The 22,009-nt window shown below is 35.3% G+C and overlaps 1 non-coding gene across 1 annotated transcript; it reads right to left on the minus strand.

The window, feature by feature from the left end:
* Positions 1–2,913: 2,913 nt before the first annotated feature.
* Positions 2,914–3,018, minus strand: LOC112206687 (U6 spliceosomal RNA). The gene has a single exon (XR_002941119.1). It is a non-coding gene; the product is annotated as a U6 spliceosomal RNA (small nuclear RNA).
* Positions 3,019–22,009: the final 18,991 nt, after the last annotated feature.

The raw sequence follows: 22,009 nt of genomic DNA on the forward strand, positions 1-22,009 counted from the left end.
GTTGTGTGGTACTGACAACAAGGCTGTCTTCATTCAGAGTTATCTTCTGAGACAGTGGTTCCTTTCATATGCCATAGACGGTGAGGTCTTGGATTTTCCTGAAGATAGAGCTGAGCTTACATTAGAGGGCACTTTACACACCCAAACCTACCAAGAGCTGAGCTGTGCAGAGTCGAAAACCTAGTAGCTTGTGGCTGGACGTGGTGGCTCATGCCTGTAATCCCAGCACTTTGGGAGGCTCAGGCGGGCTGATCACGAGGTCAGGAGTTGGAGACCAGCCTGACCAACATGGTGAAACCCTGTCTCTACTAAAAATACAAAAATTAGCCAGGCATGGCGGCACACAACTGTAATCCCAGCTACTCGGGACGCTGAGGCAGGATAATTTCTTGAACCCGGGAGGCAGAGGTTGCAGCAAGATGAGATCATGCCGTTGCACTCCAGCCTGGGCGACAGAGTAAGACTCTGTCTCAAAAAAAAAAAAAAAGGAAAAAGAAAAAGAAAACCTATTAGCTTCTGATCATCACTGGTGGGCTGGTGATGGCTTCTTGAGTCAAGAATAAGAATTAATCTGTTACCTGTAGCTTGTGACACTGGAAACACTATATTCGTTTTACTCTCATTTATTTACCTTAATACTGGATATACACAGGGATTTGGAAGGCGTTCTGAGAAGATCAGAATGATTAATGGAAGAAACTCACTGAGTTATGAAGAAAGATTGCAGGAAGTAAAAATGTATTGTTTACTTAAGGATTAGTTGTCTAAAGATATGTTAATAGTCTCCCAGTTCTTGAAAGGTAAAAATAACATGCTGTCCTTCATAAGCAAATTTAAAATTACTAGCCCATCAACAGTAAAAACATGTACTTAAAGTTATTTTTCTCAGGGATGAGAATAGCTTCTAGCAAATTAAAAAAAAAATCCTTCCTTCAATTCCTCTGATAAACAATAGAATTCATGTAATGAGGCAGCACGGATGATGCTGCTTGTAAAAGAAAAAAAGATAAACATTCTAACTTTAATAGAGACTGTCTTTGATCTTTTACTGTTGAAAGTTTTTTGTCCCCCTCACACCAACTAATTCACCAATTCTCTGATTCTCCAACACCAACTAGGTTTCAACAATTCAATTATTTCATTCTGACACTATCTGACACTAGAGTGTCAGATCATACAAGTTAAAGGGTCAAGACTGCCTCCACTTCGGACACTAGTTACAGTTACTACCTGTGCTTCTGACTAAATGACTGTAAATTGAGAGTTCCCATGACCCCATCCTCACATGTGATTATTTGCTAAACGGCAACACAGAATTTAAAAAAATCTTTACTTATATTGACCGATTTATTATAAATACTACAACTCAGAACAGCCAAAAGAAAGAGACACACAGGGCAAGATGAGGGAGGAAGGAAACGCAGAGCTTCCATGCTCTTTCTGGGTGCACACTTCCATTATTTCGATATATTCACCAACCCAGAAACTCTAAACCCTGTCATTTAGGTTTTCTTCAGCCATTGGTGAATAGCTCAATCTACAGACCCTTTCCCATTCCTGGAGGTTGGGGAAAGTAGGGCTTATAGTTAACCAATTCTTGGTCTTTTTGGTAATCAGCTTCCGCCCTGAAGGTATGTGCCCACAAAGAGTTTCCTCATCAGGGCATAAAAGACTCCATCACCCTTTTCACTCAGAAAATTCCAAGGGTTTTAGAAATTCTGTGCCAGGTAGCAGGGACAAAGACTATGTGTTTTTTTTCTTTTTTTTTTTTTTTCTTTTTGAGATGGAGTCTTGTCCTGTCACCCAGGCTGGAGTGCAGTGGCATGATATTGGCTCACTGCAACCTCCACCTCCTGGGTTCAAGTGATTCTCCTGCCCCAGGCCCCCGAGTAGCTGGGATTACAGGCACATGCCACCATGCCCAGCTAATTTTTTGTATCTTTGATAGAGACGGGGTTTCTCCATGTTGGCCAGGCTGGTCTCAAACTCCTGACCTTGTGATCCGCCCACTTCAGCATCCCAAAGTGCTGGGATTACAGAAGGGCCAAGTGTTTTCCTATGATACCACGACTATATACCAACCCACTGAATTAGATTATCACAAACAAGGTGAAATACTAGGCCACCAATTAATACACTTCCCACACACACACACACGTATCTTGTTGTAGCTCCCCACCAAATGTTCACGTTTGCCCATTTCTTACAGTTTGTTTTGACCATATAGCCAGATTTCTCTGTTCCCCACAGACACTTGAACTTTGGCTTATCCCCATACCTGAGGAAGTGCTAAGATGCAGAATATACCCTGTTCATTAGGTCATCCCAGGAATCAGCTGACTACCCCAGGTACATTTCCTGTCGTGGTGCCTGTCATGCTATGTACTCACTCCTCATTGCTTGCCTAATTTCCCCTTAGACATTTCTGCAAAGTTCTGCCTACTTCTATAAAAGAAAGACTTTTTTTTCTGTTTGATTTTGCATTTCTTTTCATTGGACACTTCTTAAAACAAGTGTTAATAATGCTAAAATCACTTCCAATGTCAATATCAGCATCGTCTATCCAGACAAAATGAAACTAATAATTAAACAATTATATCATAGACTTAGGCAATGCAAAATTGGCAATCTGAAGTCTTTTGAATTTATAAAGGTGCTTTTTGTAAGGTGCTTTTTACAAACTAGGTTCTACAGTGAAGGAAAGGTAAAAATACATCATTTTAAAAATAACATTTGACTACATACCAGGGAAAATTTTCTTAAAATTTCATTACTTCATTTTTATGAGTTCTCACTTACATAGATTACATTATTTTTATCTCATCTATAGCTCACTTATATAAGCCAAATCAGACATCATCCTGCCCAATCTTTTCTAAAAAATATACAAATACATAATTTTTATTAGAAAATAAAAATGTGGAATGCTTCACAAACTTGCACGCCATTTTTTGCAGGTATATGCTAGCCTTTTCTGTATTATTCCAATTTTAGTAGATATGCTGTCTACTTGAACACAGAATCTCTTTTTATTATTATTACAAGGATAGTTGAGATTCAGGGCCTACATTGAGAGGATGGCCAGTTAATCACCTCTTTAAAATAAAAATAAATCTTTGCATTATCCCCCAAAAGCCATCTGGATAGGGAAAAAATGAAATATGTCATGAAGTTGACATTTTTTACCATTGGAGGTTTGCATGATAAAACAATATGGTGAAAGAGAATGTTGACTTTCATGTGGATTTTAGTTGTGTAAATGGATTTAGCAACTTTATTTGAGGAAACAGTTCCGTTTACTAAACTAATATCAATAAGCTGATTACTTGAAAGTTAAATATATTAATGAAACAAATATATTTTCTGATAATGTTTATTTAATGACCACAGACAATTTTACATGTCTTACAAATACAAAAACAATGAAAAAATACCTCCATTTCTTTTTGTGCTATCTTGTTCTTATTATAGTCTTTTCTTTAAAACAACTTTGTCCAGGCAAAAAAGTTAAACTAGATGAAAAATCCACAGTGTCACTTTTGGACTTAGTGAAGCCACTGTGCATTGTTTGCACCAAAACAGCATTGTATATTGATAGCAGGAAACCTAGAATCCTCATCGTAAATGGAAACATAAGTAGAAAAACAATATCATACTAATACATGTGCCTTTGATTCTACTGCAGAATTAAATAGAAAGCATGAACAAGATTCCATTGCATAGCTAAATAGTAAGCATGAACAAGATTCCACTGTATAGCTACATAAGATGCATGAACAATGAACAGCAAAAAATGTTTGTAAACTTTATAAATAATTGATCAGATGTGAGGTGGATCTGGCTGCCACATGGGTCACCCCATTGATTGCCAGGTTGACCTGGTTGATCCAGCTGGCTAGGCCAGTGTCCCCTGCCTCCTTCATGGCTCTGTGTTGCGAGCTCATGGAGGATGAGGATGATGTGGTCATTAAAAGACTGTTCTTCTGTTTAGGGTAAATGATTCGTTACTAAAATGTATGAATAAAACAAATACACAAAAAGTCAATCGAATTGCATAAATATTTCTCATACAACATGGCTAAAAATGTCCTCTCTTCCTAAATGGACTTTATGTCCTGTGAAACTCTTCCAGCTCATTTACATGCATAACTTCACCACTGGTTGTAATTCACGTATTATTGCTAAATCAAACAGTCATTAAAAACATATGGTCAGAAACTAATTTAAGAAAGAATATTTGTCTTTTTTTATATTTTTCAAAAGAATATTAGGTACAAAGTAAAAACTCACTGAAGCTTCTTAAATGAGTGTTATTTTCAAAGTTAAACTATTCAGATTTATTAGTGATTCTGTCAGTTGTTTATAAAATCACACATTCTGGTTTCACCTTCATTCTAAATTTTTAACTTAAACAAAAGGAGCAGCTCTTCTGAATGTAAAAAATGTGCTATTATAAACCATCTGTATTTTTGTTAATGGTGAAAAATATGAGGAAAAGTAAAATAATTTGCATATAGATACAGACACATTTCATTCTCACTTTTAACTAAATGGGCTTATTTTGGTCAGTTAATTCACTGGGAGATATTCTGAGTTGTGTATATCAATCAACTCTAATGCAAGGTATCTTGCAGAAAAAAAATGGACCCATCTACCTTTCACTTTGCAGGAAGAACTGGAGCTTAGATGGACTCTTTGATCAGAAGATCAAAATGTTTAACAAACATAAATGCATGTTCTGGACATTGCAGTACCTCATATTGCTATAATATCAGGATCAGCAATGAACTCTTTATAACCAGTTGTTTTCAAATATAAGTTAAATATTTGGCACTCAAAGATAGTCCACAAGCAAGAATATCAGCAACAGTTGAAAACTTACCAAAAATGTAAAATCCTTTATTAAACTTATTAAAAATGCCTCTCCTCCAAACTACTAAATTGGAATCTGCATTTTAACAGGCCTTTGTATACATATGAAATTTGAGAAACACCAGGTTATGTGCTTTAACAGCACAGAGGGATGCTTTAAAAGGGACTTTCTTGTGTATGGAATTGAACTAGATGTTCAATTCTTTCTTCTAATCCTGAGATTATATGGGATCTCTGAAGGGATAAGAGAAATGAATCTTAAATTTTTACGTAATCTGCCACTTTCTTGTCCCTTAACTTCTCTAATTTGAAGGAAAATATTATTTCATTCATTTGCTCTTCTTTATTAGTATTTTCTCTCAGGAAACCAAATAAAAAAAGTACAAAAGGAATTTCTCATTTTCTGTCATTTTCAAAGTATAAGTCAAACGTTGATCCAGGCAGCAAAAGACAATTTAATAATTGACAGCCAGTTTAACCAGAGAGATTTTGCCTTTAATGTCAAAAATACAAAGCCACCAATTTCTTCAATTGTCAAGAAATTTTTATTAACATTGGCCCACAGTGAATTCTTTCATACTTCTTCCTGTTTTCCATTCCCAATACTATTCCACTGGGGTACACGATAATGATTATCATCCCAATTCCCACAATACTACCTAACTAGTTTCTGAATTTTCACTCTATTCTCTCTGATCCATTTTGTATAGTGTAGCCATAGTAAAATTTCTGAAATAGGAAACTGATCATGTTGTCCCCTGCTTGAAACTCTGCAAATGTTTTCATTTTAAGGAAAGAGCTCAAACTCTGCAATAGCCTTCAGTAAATATCCCTGGTGATCATAACTTCGCTCTCCTTTGGCCTAGTCTCTTTGCTTCCCTCTCTTGTACTCTGCATTCCGCACTCTATGCATATCAAATTCCTGTCACTTTCACAAGCTCACCTGTTCAGATTTGGTATCCTGCTACTTCAATTTAACTCTTTCCTTATATTACATATAAAATAATATATACTGTATATGGGATGTCCAATATAACACATAGTTTCTTTTCTCATCCTAAGTGCCACTTCAACTAGGAAGCCCATCATAATAAAATACATCTTATGTAGATTTCATAGCACCCTGCAATTCTCTACCTTCACACATACTGCACTATATTAAATCACCCAATTACTTGTAGAACTTTGTGAAAATATTATTTACCTAATCTTAGCAGATTACCTCTTAAACTGTCCATTTTAATAAAAACCTGTCTGATTTAGGTGATTATAGAACAACGAATAAAAATCAGGTAAACTGCAATGACAAAAAGTGAACAGGAATTTGTGGCAGGACTAAACACCAAAAGAGAGGAGAATATCAAAATAAAATAGAGGCCTAGTACTGATTATCTGGAGATAGACTTTATGGAGACAGCTGACTATCTTTTGAGACTTAATGAAATTTCTTTGAGTTTCCTGAGCTATGTCTTATGAAAAACTCAATACCTTTCTCCAAATGCTGTATGAATTGCCTCTCCCTGCAATTTTTGTTCCCGTGTCTGTTTCCTAGTTCCTTCTTCTGCTGAAAGTTATAACTCTTTTCACAACTCTTTTCTCTTAGCTTTCTGTCAACCCATTTGTAAAATGTGGCTCTTATCAGTAGATATAGTATATTTTAGAAATTTGGAAACAACCAATGTCTTTTTCACTGCACAACTTAAACAAATATTAAATATCTTATTACTATGATAATTATTATTATTTTGCAAGAACTTTGTTCTTGATGAAGAATTGTTCTAGGTTGGGCATGTTGGCTCATGCTTGTAATCTTAACACTTTGGGAGGCCAAGGAGAAAGGATCATTTGAGTCCAGGAGTTCAAGACCAGTGTGGATAACATAGGGAGATACCATCTTTACAGAAATAAAAAATTAAAAAGTTGTATCCTGGTGGGGTGGTGCATGCCCATGGTCCAGGCTACTTAAGAGACTGAGGTGGAAGGATCACTTGAGGCTGAGAGGTCAAGGCTGTGTAAGCTGTAATCACACCACTGAACTCCAGACTGAGCCACAGAGAGAGACCCTGTCTCAAAACAAACAAACAAACAAAAAGAATTTCTATACCAATTATTTGGTCACCATGCCAATCTCATGGACTGGAAGATTCACCATTGTTAAAATGTTCATATTACCCAAAGCATCTATAGATTCAATGCAATCCCTATCCAAATACCAATGACATTATTCACAGATGTAGGAAAATAATTATAAAATTTATATGGAAACACAAAGACCTGACTAGCCAAAGCTATGCTAAGTGAAAAGAACAAAACTAGAAGAATCACATTACCTGACTTCAAATTATACTACAGAGCTATATAACTGAAATAGCATGGCTGTGGCATAAAAACAAACACATAAACCAAGGGAACAGAATAGAGAACCCAGAAACAAATCTGCCCACCTACAGTGAATTCATTCCTGACAAAGATGTCAAGAACATCCATTGGAGCAACAACAATCTCTTCAATAAATGGTGCTGGGAAAAATTCATATGCAGAAGAATGAAACTAGACCCCTATCTCTCGTCATATACAAAAAATGAAATCAAAACGAATTAAAGACTTAAATCTAAGATGTCAAACTATGAACCTACTAGAAAAAAGAAAAAACTTTGCAGACACTCTCCAGGACATTGATCTGGGCAAAAATTTCTTGAGCAATGCCCCATAAGCACAGGCAAACGTGGACGAAGGGGATGACATCAGGTTAAAAAAGCTTCTGCACAGCAAAAGATACAATCAACAAAGTGAAGAAACAACCCACAAAAATGGGAGAAAAGATTTGCAAACTACTCCTCTTACAAGAGATTAATAACCAGAATATATATATAAAGAACTCAAAGAGCTCCATAGGAAAATAATCTAATAATCCAGTCAAAAAATTGAAAAAAGATTTGAATAGACATTTCCCCAAAAAAGACATACAGATGACAACCAGACATATGAAAAGGTACTCAACATCATTGATCATCAGAGAAATGCAAATTGAAACTGCAATGAGATATCATGTCACCCTTGTTAAAATGGCTTTTATCCAAAAGACAGGTAATAACAAATGTTTGTGAGGATGTGAAAAAAAGGAAACCTTTGTACACTCTTGGTGGAAATGTAAATTAGTAAAACCACTTTGGAGAACAGTTTGGAGGTTCCTCAAAAAACTAAAAATTGAGCTACCTTGTGATCCAACAATTCCTCTGCTGGGTATATACCCAAAAGAAAATAAATCAGTATATCAAAGAGGTATCTGCACTCCTGTGTTTGTTGCAGCACTGTTCACAATAGCTAAGATTTAGAAGCCAACTAAGTGTCCATCAACAGATGACTGGATAAAGGAAATGTGGTACATATACACAATGGAGTACCATTCAGCCATAAAAAATGAGATTCAGTCATTTGCAACAACATGGATGGAACTGGAGATCAATATGTTAAGGAAAATAAGTGAGGCACAGAAACACAAACATTGCATGTCCTCGCTTACTTGTGGGATCTAAAAATCAAAACAATTGAACTCATGGACATGAGTTCAAGAGTAAAAGGATAGTTACCAGAGACTGGGAAGGGTAGTGGTATAGGTGGCTGAGGGAGAGGTAAGGATGGTTAATACGTACAAAAAAACAGAAAAAATGAAAAACACCTACTATTTGATAACACAATAGGGTGGCTATAGTCAATTATATGCTTAAAAATAACTTAAGGAGTGTAATTGGATGGTTTGTGACTCAAAGGATAAATGTTTGAGGGGATGGATACCCCCATTCTAGATGATGTGCTTATTTCAAACTGCATGCCTATATCAAAACATCTCATGTACTCTATAAATATATACATCTACTATGTACCCACAAAATAAAAAATAAAAATAAAAATGAATAAATACTTGAATGGATTCACCTAAAAAGAGCATTTGCTTTTAGGGAACACCTATCCCAAAACCTTATCCTAAACTTGGTGACATCAAAATTTTCAAATTTTCTTCCAGCTCAGAAAAACTATCCTCTAGTTTTTCCCCGTGGAAATGAAAACATTCATTTGAGAAACCAAATATCTATACTACTGGTGGTCTTATTTTTGTTCTTGTTATGATGTCATATATGTCAGAGTTACCTAAAAGATTTAGAAATAATAATCAGAATGTAAGCCCCCACGGGAAAGAATTTTGTGTCTTCAATACTGCATCCCCATTATCTATAATAAGACTAGGCAAAGTATAGTGATATAATAAAAATTATAAAATGAATGAGTGAAAGAATTAACCTTCCTAATCTAACAAATTGTTGGGGTTCTTCATTTGATAACCACTAGGGAGAGTGCAAACAAAATTAACAACACCACCACCACCAACACCAACAACAAACCATAGAAGAGCTGGGAAGGGTTCAAACAGGAGAAAAAAAAAACAACAATATAGGGAAACAATGGAAAGTATTACCCATTTTTCCCTTCTCTAAAAGACAGCAACTGTCTTTGAGGTATTTAGGAAAGCATAATAAACAGAGGAGAGACTTAGAATATGAGTCCCGAGACTGCCAAGGGTAAAATTTTTAGTTGAAAAGCATATAGGTCTCCAAGCCTAGATCTTTGGAGAAAAGGTCATGATTTTGGGACACAAATCAATTTTTAAAAATCTGTCAAATGTACATAATATTAATAAATATTTACAAGGTTGCAATATTCTGGATGTTTCTGCAAAAAGTTGATTTTGATTTTTTAATGCTAATTAATGCTGAAAGAGTAAATAGGAGGATACCGGATATTTATATTTTGATAGCTGGGAGCAGGACCAGCTACATAATTTGTGAGGACCAGTTAAAAAATAGAAATGTAGGCTTCTTGTTAAAAAATTATTGGGAATTTTACAACATCAACAGTAGCACATTAAACCACGTATAAGACCCTTTTGCATACCCATAAAGCTGATTGTGGTTGGGAATAATACTAAGTGCAATGAAATATGCTGAAATGGTGGTCATCTATGTCTTTGTGACAAAACATTTTTGACACAAAATTATTTACCTAAACATCTAGTTGAATAATAGTTTATGTTATATTATTTTGCCTCAGCATTAACTTCCTTTATTACTGAATTTAACTGTATCTTTCCTCTTTGGAAATGGGAAAATTAGAGACACTATTAGATGATAACATCTTCTGATTAAAAGTTCCTTGATGATCAAAGTAATGAAAAAAAGATAATTAACATTTATGAACCAATTAGTATGTGCTAGATGCTACAACTACATAGGCTCATTAATCCTGAAGTAAAAATTTTCCAGTTATCGGCATATGTTCATGTGTAATTAATGAAGTAATTAACAAATGTAAGTAACTTGTCAAAGTATCACACAACCAATAGATGACTGATTAAGAATCAATACCGAGATTTGTTTAGTATGAAAAAAGAGAAACTTCTCTAATTCCTTCTTAGAGCATTCTAGTTGTCTCTTCTTTTTCTCCTATTCCCCAGGGAAAATGAAGTTATGAATATGATTGATTATATCCAAAGGCATTAACTGTGTATGAAAAAGCATACATTTCTTATTTTCTCTGTTTTTTCCCCTTGTGATACACAATTTTTTGATACTTCCTCTCTCTCTCTCTTTCTATTTTTCTCTAAATTGCATGAATTCAGATGCTCAGATTTAGATCTACATAAGTGGGAAACTTCATTTATGTACTAAACTTAAACGTCCTTTTACTGAGCTCTTTATTGCTGTACTGAGTTCTTGCAAAGCGGTTGTCAAAAACCTGTTCTGTTATTGCATCTTGTGTTCTCAGGTAGAAAAATGGAATGATGTGTAAGGTGATGTTTATATAGTTTTGCATCTTTATTCATAGCATCCAACCTCATACTTAACTTCCCTTTACATCCATACAGTGTGTGATACTTACAGTTTTGTTTTTAGGATTAAATAATGTAATGAATGCATAGTGCATAACTGGCACATCCATTCTACTTGACAAAATCAACCATAATAATAATGATATATCTATTTCAGGGTGGAGGACGGGCCTATGAAAATACATATTTGTAACAATTGAATTAGAAAAAAATCATTGATTTGCAAATTGAATAGGATAAGATTATCAAAGTTAGCTTTGAGAATCTGATAAGAAAGAGAATAAGAGATACACATGACATTTCAAAGTTTGAACTGTCTGATGATAGTCAATTACATTAGGAAAGCTAGGCCTTTTCAACTAGAAATGATTCCTGGAAGAATTTTATCAACTTGACATTTATAAAAGCTATATTTGATAATATATGACAAAATATGGCAAATATTCTAGTTTCTTGTGTCTCTATAAAAGCTCAAAATGTGACTTTCACTCAATGAATATGTTTCTATGGAAACTAACATAAATAATGTATTATATTATTTTCTAATGATCTAGCTCAGTACAGGACTAGAATTTCAAAGGCTGAAACAAATAAAATTTATTTAATATCTTAACGGTGTCAAGCAAGAGCTGAAGACATGGGTCACATTAAAATTCTTCTTAAGATCTCAATATGTCAGTATTCTATTTGTTGAATAAATGGTGACCTGTATGTTTTAAAGAAAATATATGTAAGAATTAATTGACATGCTATTGTAAAAATTTATGAGTTTTACTTGAATTCTCCTTCAGACAGATGGCTATTTCATTTTAAAAAGACAGAGGACACAGGAGTGCATGGGGTGAGACAAAGTATTTTATTATTTTTCCTCCAAAAAAGGTTTGATTTTAGCTAGGTACTTAGACATGTGCAGTTTGAGATCCAAAGTTCAGCACCATAAATCTTAGAGCAGACCATCTGGAGCTAAAAATATTTAAGAACAGGTGTTATAAATTGCCCATTTATGTTCATATAGGAGCAAGATGGTAGTAGAAAATCTGCTTTCAAGTAGAAGTACATCTTGATGGACATTTCAGAATAAATTATCTGCCAAATATACTCTTAAGTGTATAAATAGATTTTGTCATATAGGTGAGGTCGCTTGGGAGCATCTGTTTACATTTTGGAAATTTCAAGTTAAGTTTCCATTTTAGAATATTTGTTGCTTGATAGATCTTTTTACAGGAAATATCTAACGGGAGATTTTTCTTTAGGTTTCTTTTCTTTGTAACATAAAGCTATTTTGTCAGAGAATAATTAATATGTCTTCTTACTTATTATGGCAGGTATACCCAACAATCACTTATTTGCAAATATCTTTATTTTATATACAATCACCTCTTTGCATTCGTAGGCGATTGGTTCTAGAACTCCCTGAGGATACAAAAATCCATGGATACTCAAGTCCCTTATATAAATGGTGTAGCGTCTGCATGCAGCCTTAGGTGTACTATGTGTATAGTCTTTAAATCATCCCCACATTGCTTATAATACCTAACACGATGTAAATATTATCCTTGAATAATGTGGCAGGTCAGGAATGCTGACTCCCCATGTAGTCAAAAATCTGCATATAGTTTTTGACTCCCCAAAAACTTAACTATTAATAGCCTACTGTTGACTAGGAGCCTTACCAATACCATAAACAATTACACATATTTTATATGTTATATGTATTATATGCTGTGTTCTCCTCATAAAGTAAGCTAGGAAAAAATAAAATGTTATTAAGAAAATCATGAGAAGATAAAATATATTTACTATTCATTAAGTGGAAGTGAATCATTATAAAGGTTTTCATCTTCATGTTTTCACTTTGGACAGGCTGAGGGGGAGGAGGAAAAGGAGGAATTGGTCTTGCTGTCTCAGGTATGGCAGAGTAGAAGGGGTGGAGGAGGCAGGAGAGGCTGGCAAACTCAGTGTAACTTTACAGAACTCATTGTAATTTCTGTCTAACTTTTGTGCATACAGTACTAATCCTTCCCCCACTGTTTGCTTTACTTTCAGCGTCTGTGTCATGGAAGGGACCATGTCATAAAAGAAGTAAAAAGCAGTCTTGAAGAATCGGAACAATTCTGCTAGATTCTCTAATGTCAGTTTGTTTCCTGGTACTGCTGCTTCTAATTCTTCTTCTCATCATCTGGCACTGGCTCAAAAGCACGCCACCCATCTCCATCAAGTCATCTTCTGTTAATTCCTCTGGAGTGGTGTCTATTAGCTCTTAAATTTTTTCAAGATTCAAATCTTGAGTCCCTTCCCCCTCTACCTTTTTTTTTTTTTTTTTTTTGCTGTATCCACAATTTCTTTCATGATTTCCTTGATTGACTTTATTGTAAATTAGATGTTTTAGAATGCAAAACATCTGGACACAGTTTTCCCTAGGAGGAATTTATTATTTTGGGCTTAATGACTTTCATGGCTTTTTCTATAACAGCAATGGCATCTTTAATGGTGTAATTCTCCCAGATTTTCATTATGTTTTCTCTGTGAGTGTTCCTTTCTATAGCATTGAGAATCTTTTCCATAGAGTATCATGCATAATGAGCTAAAAAGTCCTTACTACCTCCTGATCTCGTGGCTGAACTAGAGACTTTGGGAAAAGTAGACCCCTTTGAAGGCTTCAGAGATGATCTCACGGGGTTCTGGGTGGCCAGGGACATTGTCTAATATCAAAAGAACTTTAAAAGGTAGTCCTTTGCTGGCAAAGTATTTCCAGACTTCAGAGACAAAGCATCAATAAAACCAACCCAGACTAAAAATTTCTTGTTGTCCAAGTCTTCTTGTACAACCAAAAGGCTAGCAGCTGGTATTTATCTTTTCTCTTCAAGGCTGGGGAATTAGTAGCTCTTTAGATGAGGGCAGTTGTGACCATAAACCCAACTGCATTTGCACAAAACAGTAGAGTTAGCCTATCCCTTCCTTCCTTCCTTAAATTCTGCTGCTTGCTTCTCTTCCTTCCCAATAAACATCCGTTGTGCCATTTCTTTTTTCCAGAATGCAGCACTTATGCCTGTATGAAAAGCCTGTTTGAGCTGATATCTTTTGTCCTCAATTATTTTCTTCCTTTGTAACTGTATTTAATTAATTGTATTTAATTTTAATTTTTACATATTTTTTGTTTCAATAGCTTTTAGGGTAGAAGTGGTTTTTTGTCATGTGGATGAATTGTATAGTGGTGAAGACTGAGATTTTAGTGCACCTGCTACCCAAATTTCTTAAAGGGATCTGGGAATTTACCTGCTGGCTCTTGGTTGGCAGAAGCTACTTCCCCTATTATTTTCAGATTTTTTTAATCCAAATCTCCATTTAACATTATTAAACCATCATTTGCTGGCATTAAATTTTACAGCTTTAGATCCTTCCCTTTCTTTTGCTTTAAGTTGTCATATAATGACTTTGCTTTTTCTCATATTATATTAAAATATAGAGGTGTGTCTTTTTGTGTGTGTGTGTGAGATGGAGTCTCCCTCTGTCACTCATGCTGGAGTGCAGTGGCACCATCTCTGTACACTGCAACCTCTGCCTCCCGATTCAAGCGATTCCTCTGCCTCAGTCTCCTGACTAGCTGGGACTACAGGCACGTGTCACCACAACTGGCTAATTTTTTGTATTTTTAGTAGAGATGAGGTTTCACCATGTTAGCCAGAATGGTCTTGATCTCCTGACCTCCTGATCCACCCACCTCCGCCTCCCAAAGTGCTGGGATTACAGGTGTGAGCCACCATGCCCAGCCAGGTATGCTATAGCAATTTTGGCCTCGTATAAAAACCACATTTTCAAAACAAGATGAGATAAAAGGGTACTTTGCAAAAAGTGCAAGGTTTTCACATCTGTTGGCATAAATGCAGCAATGGCTTAATAAATTTTCTTTTCTTTTTTTTTTTTCAATGGTCCTTACACTAGATTAATTTATCTTGAAATACTGGGCAACTGCAGCTGCAGACTTCAACATACAGCACATATCAAACAAGGTAATGTTTTCTTGTAATGTCATGACTTTTCTATGATTCTCAGGACCACTTCAAGCATCACTAACGGCATTTTGTATGAGTCTCACGCTGTTAATCAAGGTTCACAGTCTTGCACTAAACATGAAAATATGTGAGAACCATAGGAGATCACTTTTTACTATAGTACACAATTTACTGGAGAGATGAACTGCTCACATGGAGATTATTAACATTGCATGGCTTTTCTTTTTTCTTTTTTTTGAGATGGAGTCTTGCTCTGTCACCAGGCTGGAGTGCAGTGATGCAATCTCGGCTCACTGCAACCTCTGCCTCCCGGGTTCAAGCGATTCTCCTGCCTCAGCCTCCTGAGTAGCTGGGACTACATGCAGGTACCACTATGCCCAGCTAATTTTTGTATTTTTAGCACAGATGAGGTTTTACCATGTTGGCCAGGATGGTCTCGATCTCTTGACCTCGTGATCTGCCTGCCTTGGCCTTCCAAAGTGCTGGGATTACAGGCATGAGCCACCGCGCCTGGCCTCATTGCATGACTTTTAAGCTGATATTGGCAACACTTGAGCTCACCACAACAGAAACCGGATGTGGCTACCAAATTATTACAGTAGTACAATATGTACTACAGTTAATTTTATGCAGTTGTAATTTAATAGTGCATCTTAACATTTGTTTACATTTATCTCAACTGTGAATGGCACCATGTAGATCTGTGTTTATATGTGTAATATTTTATAAACTTTAACTTTTTATCATAAAACTGTGTCTATTTTATGGTAGTAAATGATAAAACAAGTAAGTATCTACATTGATTTTATGCACTTATAACATACCTAACTTTTTCTTATTTCTCTCTATATTTCTAGGCTATGCAGTTCATCTGAGTTTTTTTTTCAAACTGTGGCAAATCTCAAAAAAAATTCCAGCGTATTTATTGAAAAAAGTTTTCACAGAAGTAAACTTATGCAGTTCAAACATGTGATTATTCAAGGATCAACTGTCATTGCTATATTGTATGGTTTAGGAAATAATAATTTTAAAAGACTATAAAATATTCTGTACAGACACAACAATTTTTTGAGTATTTTTGATCCATGGTTGGTTGAATTTACAGATGTGGAATCCATTGATATGGATGGATGAGCGTACTTCCTTTTCCTTTCTACCTCAAGGAAGAATATGTATATTTATTGTTGGGAAACTTTTTATCATCTTAATATATAGAAAGACTTTGGAGTTGGGTGCGGTGGCTCACACCTGTAATCCCAGCACTTTGGGAGGCTGAGGCAGGCAGATCACAAGGTCAAGAGATCAAGACCATGCTGGCCAACATGATGAAACCCCGTCTCTACTAAAAATACAAAAATTGGCTGGGCATGGTGGTGCGTGCCTATAGTCCCAGCTACTTGGGAGGCTGAGGCAGGAGAATTGCTTGAACCTGGGAGGTGGAGGTTGCAGTGAGCTGAGATTGTGCCATTGCACTGCACTCCAGCCTGGCAACAGAGCAAGACTCCATCTCAAAAAAGAAAGGACTTTGGTTGGCAGAACTGTTTTATTTCCTCAACAACACCATTCTCCACATAAGGTAGAAAAGCCAATCTATATTATATGCACGTCAGCTAATATCCAGTGAATGCAGAGCTTGGGAAAAAGAAACGCTGCTCTTGTTTTATCCCGCAATCTTATTGCTCCAAAATTCTGCTGAATTATTCTACTGCCCAAAGTCTAATTATAAAAATTATTAAATTTTATTTATTTCTACGCACAAATTGGAGTTTTGTCATTTGAAATCAAAGACTTCACACTAATTTTCTATTTAAATAGGTACTGTGCCCTGCTATATGGAAAACACCATGCTAGGAGTTGAGGTTTGAATTTACAAAGACAAATAAAACTTAGAATTATCCATGAAGAATTTGAAGCTAGGTATAAAAAGAAGAAAGCTCTAAATTAAAATTGAGTATGAAAACATCCAAAGTTCAGGAATATAAGAATTGCTATTGAAACACAGAAAAATTATATAAATACGATTTTCTGAGGGTTTTCTGAGCCAGGGAATTATGTGTCATTCTTCTTGTTCTTCACTTTCTAAACCCAATCTTTTTAACAGGTTTTGTCCATTCTATGTCTTGAGCCCTTTGGAATTTTCTTTATTTCATTTTCTTTCCTTTTTTAGGATGTGTATTGTGTATATTTTGCATATAAGTAATTGTAATTGTGTTGTATTATTCTTAAATAGTATTTAAGAGCATGACCTCGAGAGTCAGATCACTAGTGCACAAATCACATGTCTACCACTTAGATATTTTATTTGGGGTGAGTCTTTTAAACTTTCTGCTTTTTGGTTTCCACATTGGTTAAATATGGCTGAAAACAATACTTACTTCAAAAAGTTAGATCTAAAGAAGGTGCATTATTTCAGCATCCAGCAAAATAGCTGGTATATAGTAAGAGCTCAATTAATGTTACTTATTTTGTGTTATTACCACAGTTTGTTACTTGTTTCATATTCTCGGATTCCACCCTCATTCATCCTTCACCCATCATCTGGACTTACTTTAATAAAATATACATATGATCATTTAATTTATCTACCTATAGCTCATCAGAAACTCCCATTTGCCTTCAAGATGAACTCATAGATTTTTTGAGAGCACGATAGGCCTTTTATCATCAGTATCTTGTTGTATCACTAGTTTTATGACTGTCCGTTCATGTTCCCATCTTCCAAGCATTGTCCTTCTTGTCTACCTTTCAAATCCACCCTTTTTACTCCAGATTTTGGGCAGAAAACGCTACATGCCTTCAGTTACTTGAATTGGCAATGCTCTATTTCCCTCTTCTGAGACTTAGAACTCATTGAATTCACATTGCTTTCTTTATTCTTTCTCTACTCACCCCCATTCTTTCACAGCGCAAACTTTGTGTTATTTCCTCCATTAAAGTGCCCCACAACAGAGCTATTTCCTTTTCTGTGTGTGCCTCCTGTGTGAAGCCTAGACAACCCCAAACTGTGGCATATAATCACAGTGTATTGGAATTTCCAGTTTTCTTATCGGATCCTTCAATTCATTGTGTATTGTTCAAAGTCAGAGCCAGACTCATTTAATTATTATATGTTTAAGCCTGGAGGAATATACATACATACGTATAAATTAGGTCCTGAAAATAATTTGGTGTATATTTAACATAAAGAAGCACAGTTTTCCTTGAGTCTTGAAAAAAATGTTACCAGTAATGAAACTCAGGAGAGCAGATAAATCAGAAGTTTAAACCTGTGCAAGTATATGGATACCAAAAAAGTATTATAAATTCAGAAACCACAATATATAGCATACTGTTCTTTTATGTGCTTATTTTGCAAAATCAAGCCCTACTATTGAAATTTGGTAATATATGTATTAAAATTATATAACTCTGTGTGGAAGGAGAATATGGCATATTGGAAAATTAAAGTCTGCACTGAAAATGTGGTGTCTTGGATTGGTATTCTTGGCATACAACTGACTGCCTAGGGCACTTTAAGCTACTTAATTTATCTGATTACTGTTTTCCTCAATTGACCTTCAAGTGAAAATGGCTTAAGTTCCTTCCAGCTTTAGAATCCCAAAATCCTAATATTACCGGATGTTAGGGATTTTATTGTATCACTTCCAAAATGTATATGTTGAAGTCCTAACCTCCAGTACCTCAGAATGTGACTATATTTGAAGGTAGGGCCTTTAAAGAGGTGATTAAGGCCAGGCTCTGTGGCTCATACCTGTAAACCCAGCACTTCGGGAGGCTGAGGCGGGTGGATCACTTGAGTCCAGGAGTTCCAGATCAGCCTGGCCAAGATGGTGAAACTCTGTCTCTACTTAAAACACCAAAATTTGCCAGGTGTGGTGGCAGGTGCCTGTAATCCCAGCTATTTGGGAGGCTGAGGCAGAAGAATTGCTTGAATCCATGAGGTGGAAGTTGCAGTGAGCTGGGATGGCACCACTGCATTCCAGCCTGGGCAATGAGTGAGACTCCATCTTTAAAAAAAAAAAAAAGAGGTGATTAAGTTAAAATGAGACCATTAAGATGCATCCTAATCCAATTTTACTGGTATCCTTCTGAGAAAAGAACATTTGGACACACAGGACACCAGTGATATATGCACACACACAAAAATACCATGTAAGGACACAGCAGTAATGCAATCATCTGGAAACCAAGGGGAGAGTCCTCAGAACAAATCAAACTTGCTGACACTTTGATCTTGCATGTCTAGCCTGTAGAACTGGGAAGATTATTCTGGTTGGCTCAATCTAATTCAAGGCATACCTTGGAAGTATTGGATACCTCGGAAGTATTGGGGGTTGGGTTCCACACCACTGTAATAAAATGAACAAAGTAAGTAACACATACATTTTGGTTTTCCAGTGCATAAAATGTATGTTTACACTATACTGAAGCCTATTAAGCGTGCAATAGTATTATGTTTCAAAAATGTACATACCTGAACTTAAAAATATTTTATTTCTAAAATATGCTAACAATTGTCTGACACAGAGACACAAAGTGAGCCCATGCTTTTGGAGAAATAGCACTGATAGACCTGTTCCATGCAGAGTTGCCACAAACTTTCAATCTTAAAAAAAAAAACAGTATCTGTGAAGTTCAATAAAGCAAAGAGCAATAAAACCAGATACACCTGTACATGAGACCCTAAAGCAGAGAATCTGTCCTGGTCAGGTCAGAGAGATGATACAAGAAGGAGGAAGAGAAGAAAGGAGACTGAGAAGGGAAGGAGAAGGAGAAAGAGAAGAAGAGATTTGAAGGATGAGAGGGTCTTAATGAATTGTTACTGGCTTTGAAGATGAAGGAAAGTAGCCATGAACCAAGGGACACAAGGAGCCTCTAGAAGCCAGAAACAGTCCTCAGCTGATGGTCAGCGAGGACAAACTGATCTCAGACCTGCGACCGCAAGAAACTCAATTTTGTCAACAACCCACATAAAGAGAAATGAATTTTCCCCTAGAGACCCCAGAAAGGGATGCGGCCTTACCTACACCTTGGTTTTAGTCTGATGAGACCTATGTCAAACTTCTGACCCACAGAACTGTAAGGAAATAAACTTGCATTGACTTAAGTTGCTGAATTCGTGGTAAATTTGTTACAGCAGCAATAGAAAACCAATCAAATGTTCTACTTAATCCAAAATCTTCAGAACAGGGATGCGGTGTGCAGTGTATTTATTGCATGGGCATGTCCTGAAAGCTATGAGCTTCCTTTAGTTTTTCCGGTTTCAAATACAAACCTCAATCGGCATCTTTTACAAACTACTCCATGTGCTTGTCATATAGCCTCCACGAGTAGGCTATAATTCACCATTATCTTGTTGACAAGGCTATGATTCGTTTCACACATCATTGTTCATTAAAATAATGTAGACCTGCGCCTTAGTTCCATCCCACTTCAAAGCCTGACTGCTAAGTAATTTATGGTCAATTAATTTTAGTGGATGAAGAGCCACTAAATTTAGTGGATAAAAACTTACAGGTTTTCCACCTTTGTAATTATTTTATTTTATGAAATTTACTGCCTTAAACAAATTACAATATAATGTTTTTAAGACTGTCTTTTCTAAAATTTTCTTATAACAGTATTTAGCCATATGTGAAGAAAGAAAGGCATTTAATTATGTTTAAAGATTAAAATTACGTTTCTTTAAAAGTTACTTATTTTAAAACCATGATTACTTTCTTTTCTCTGTAGTATTCAATTTTAAATACAAAGTACCCATGTTATATGTTGAATTGAATTCTTTCTGCTTTCCATTCTTTTCCAAGTATATTTCAATATTGAAGAGGAAAAACTTTCTGGAAGTTATGTAAAAAATATTGTTTTTTATTGAGAAAATCTCTGTGATGCTTATTTACTATTATCCAGAAATATTGACCATAATTTTATTTGATAAAAGATTATATATTGATCCACGTTAGCAGGTGGTCACTGTGAACCCACATATTTCCATGCTGTAAAATTTTGCAGTTGAAATGCAATTTTTACAACACTGTTTAACAGTGTTCTCCAAAGGAATTTTAACTATCTAGACAGCTGGAGGGTGACAAATGTAGTTAAAAATAGACCAGAAAGATTCCTTGGTTGCAGAGGGGTCAATTACATTGTCTAAATCGGAGAATTCAACAAGAAGAAATTATTCTAAATGTACGTTTCACAACCATACAGGAACTGCTTGAAAGTGGGAAGAAATCAAATAAATGAGATCTAGGTACAAAGGACTTTACATTCCATGCGTTTATGAAGGAGTATAAAAGCAATGTATTACATTTCAAGGAAATGCCTTTGGGGGAAAGAAAAAAAAGAATGGGCAAAAAAAGACTAGAAAGAAAGTATTCACTATAGTTTCAATAAAAGGTATGATATCCTAAGATATCAGCATATCAAAAAAGTAGGAAGAATTTTCATTTAAAAGTAAAATCACCAAGTTTTAAAACCTTACTTGAAATGAACAGCAGAAATTTGCAACTAAAAGGAAAAGTGCCTCAGAATAAACCATTACATCTAGCAGGTGCTCATCTGTCCTCAGAAAGTTTCTACTTATAAAGTACACTAAACTTTTAGAATAAAGAAAAAACGGTTTTTATTTGGAATTTCTTCATGCTTATGAATCCCTTAAAAAATACAATATGTCCAATAAAAACTCAACTTTTTTTTTTCGTAGACAGTAGTGCCTATTTCTTCGGTTTTTTTTTTCTTCTTGTTGTTTTTTGTGGGGGATAGAAACACAATGTTGATCCACAGAGATCTCAATAGCTTTTTAGATGTAAAATATTTCTCCAAAATACATAAATGTGAAAAATATGATGTGTTTATGGACATGTACATATCAAATCATATTATATCAACAATACAACAGTGTCTGACGTGTGTGTGTGTGTGCGTGTGTACTTGTGCTAGACAGAACAAATTACTATTTACTATTTACTACTATCACAAGACAGTAATTACTGTTAAATACTCAGTTACTCTGATCTGAGGCAATGGCGTAAAGACTTTTGAACAAGAGCCTGTTTTAACTCTGTGGAACATGCAGAATTTTTTTTCTCCTTACATTTATTCTACAAGTCATCAGATAAACTTCAAAAAAGTTGACTAAAATATTAACTCCTTCCATAAAAGAATGTATTTTTCTACTTTACTTTTTCATTAAAATTGCATCTTTTAATTACAGAAATATTGTACATTTCTTTAGACTGTA

Source organism: Pan troglodytes, chromosome 22 (genome assembly GCF_028858775.2).
Source record: "Pan troglodytes isolate AG18354 chromosome 22, NHGRI_mPanTro3-v2.0_pri, whole genome shotgun sequence".
NCBI lineage: Eukaryota > Metazoa > Chordata > Mammalia > Primates > Hominidae > Pan > Pan troglodytes.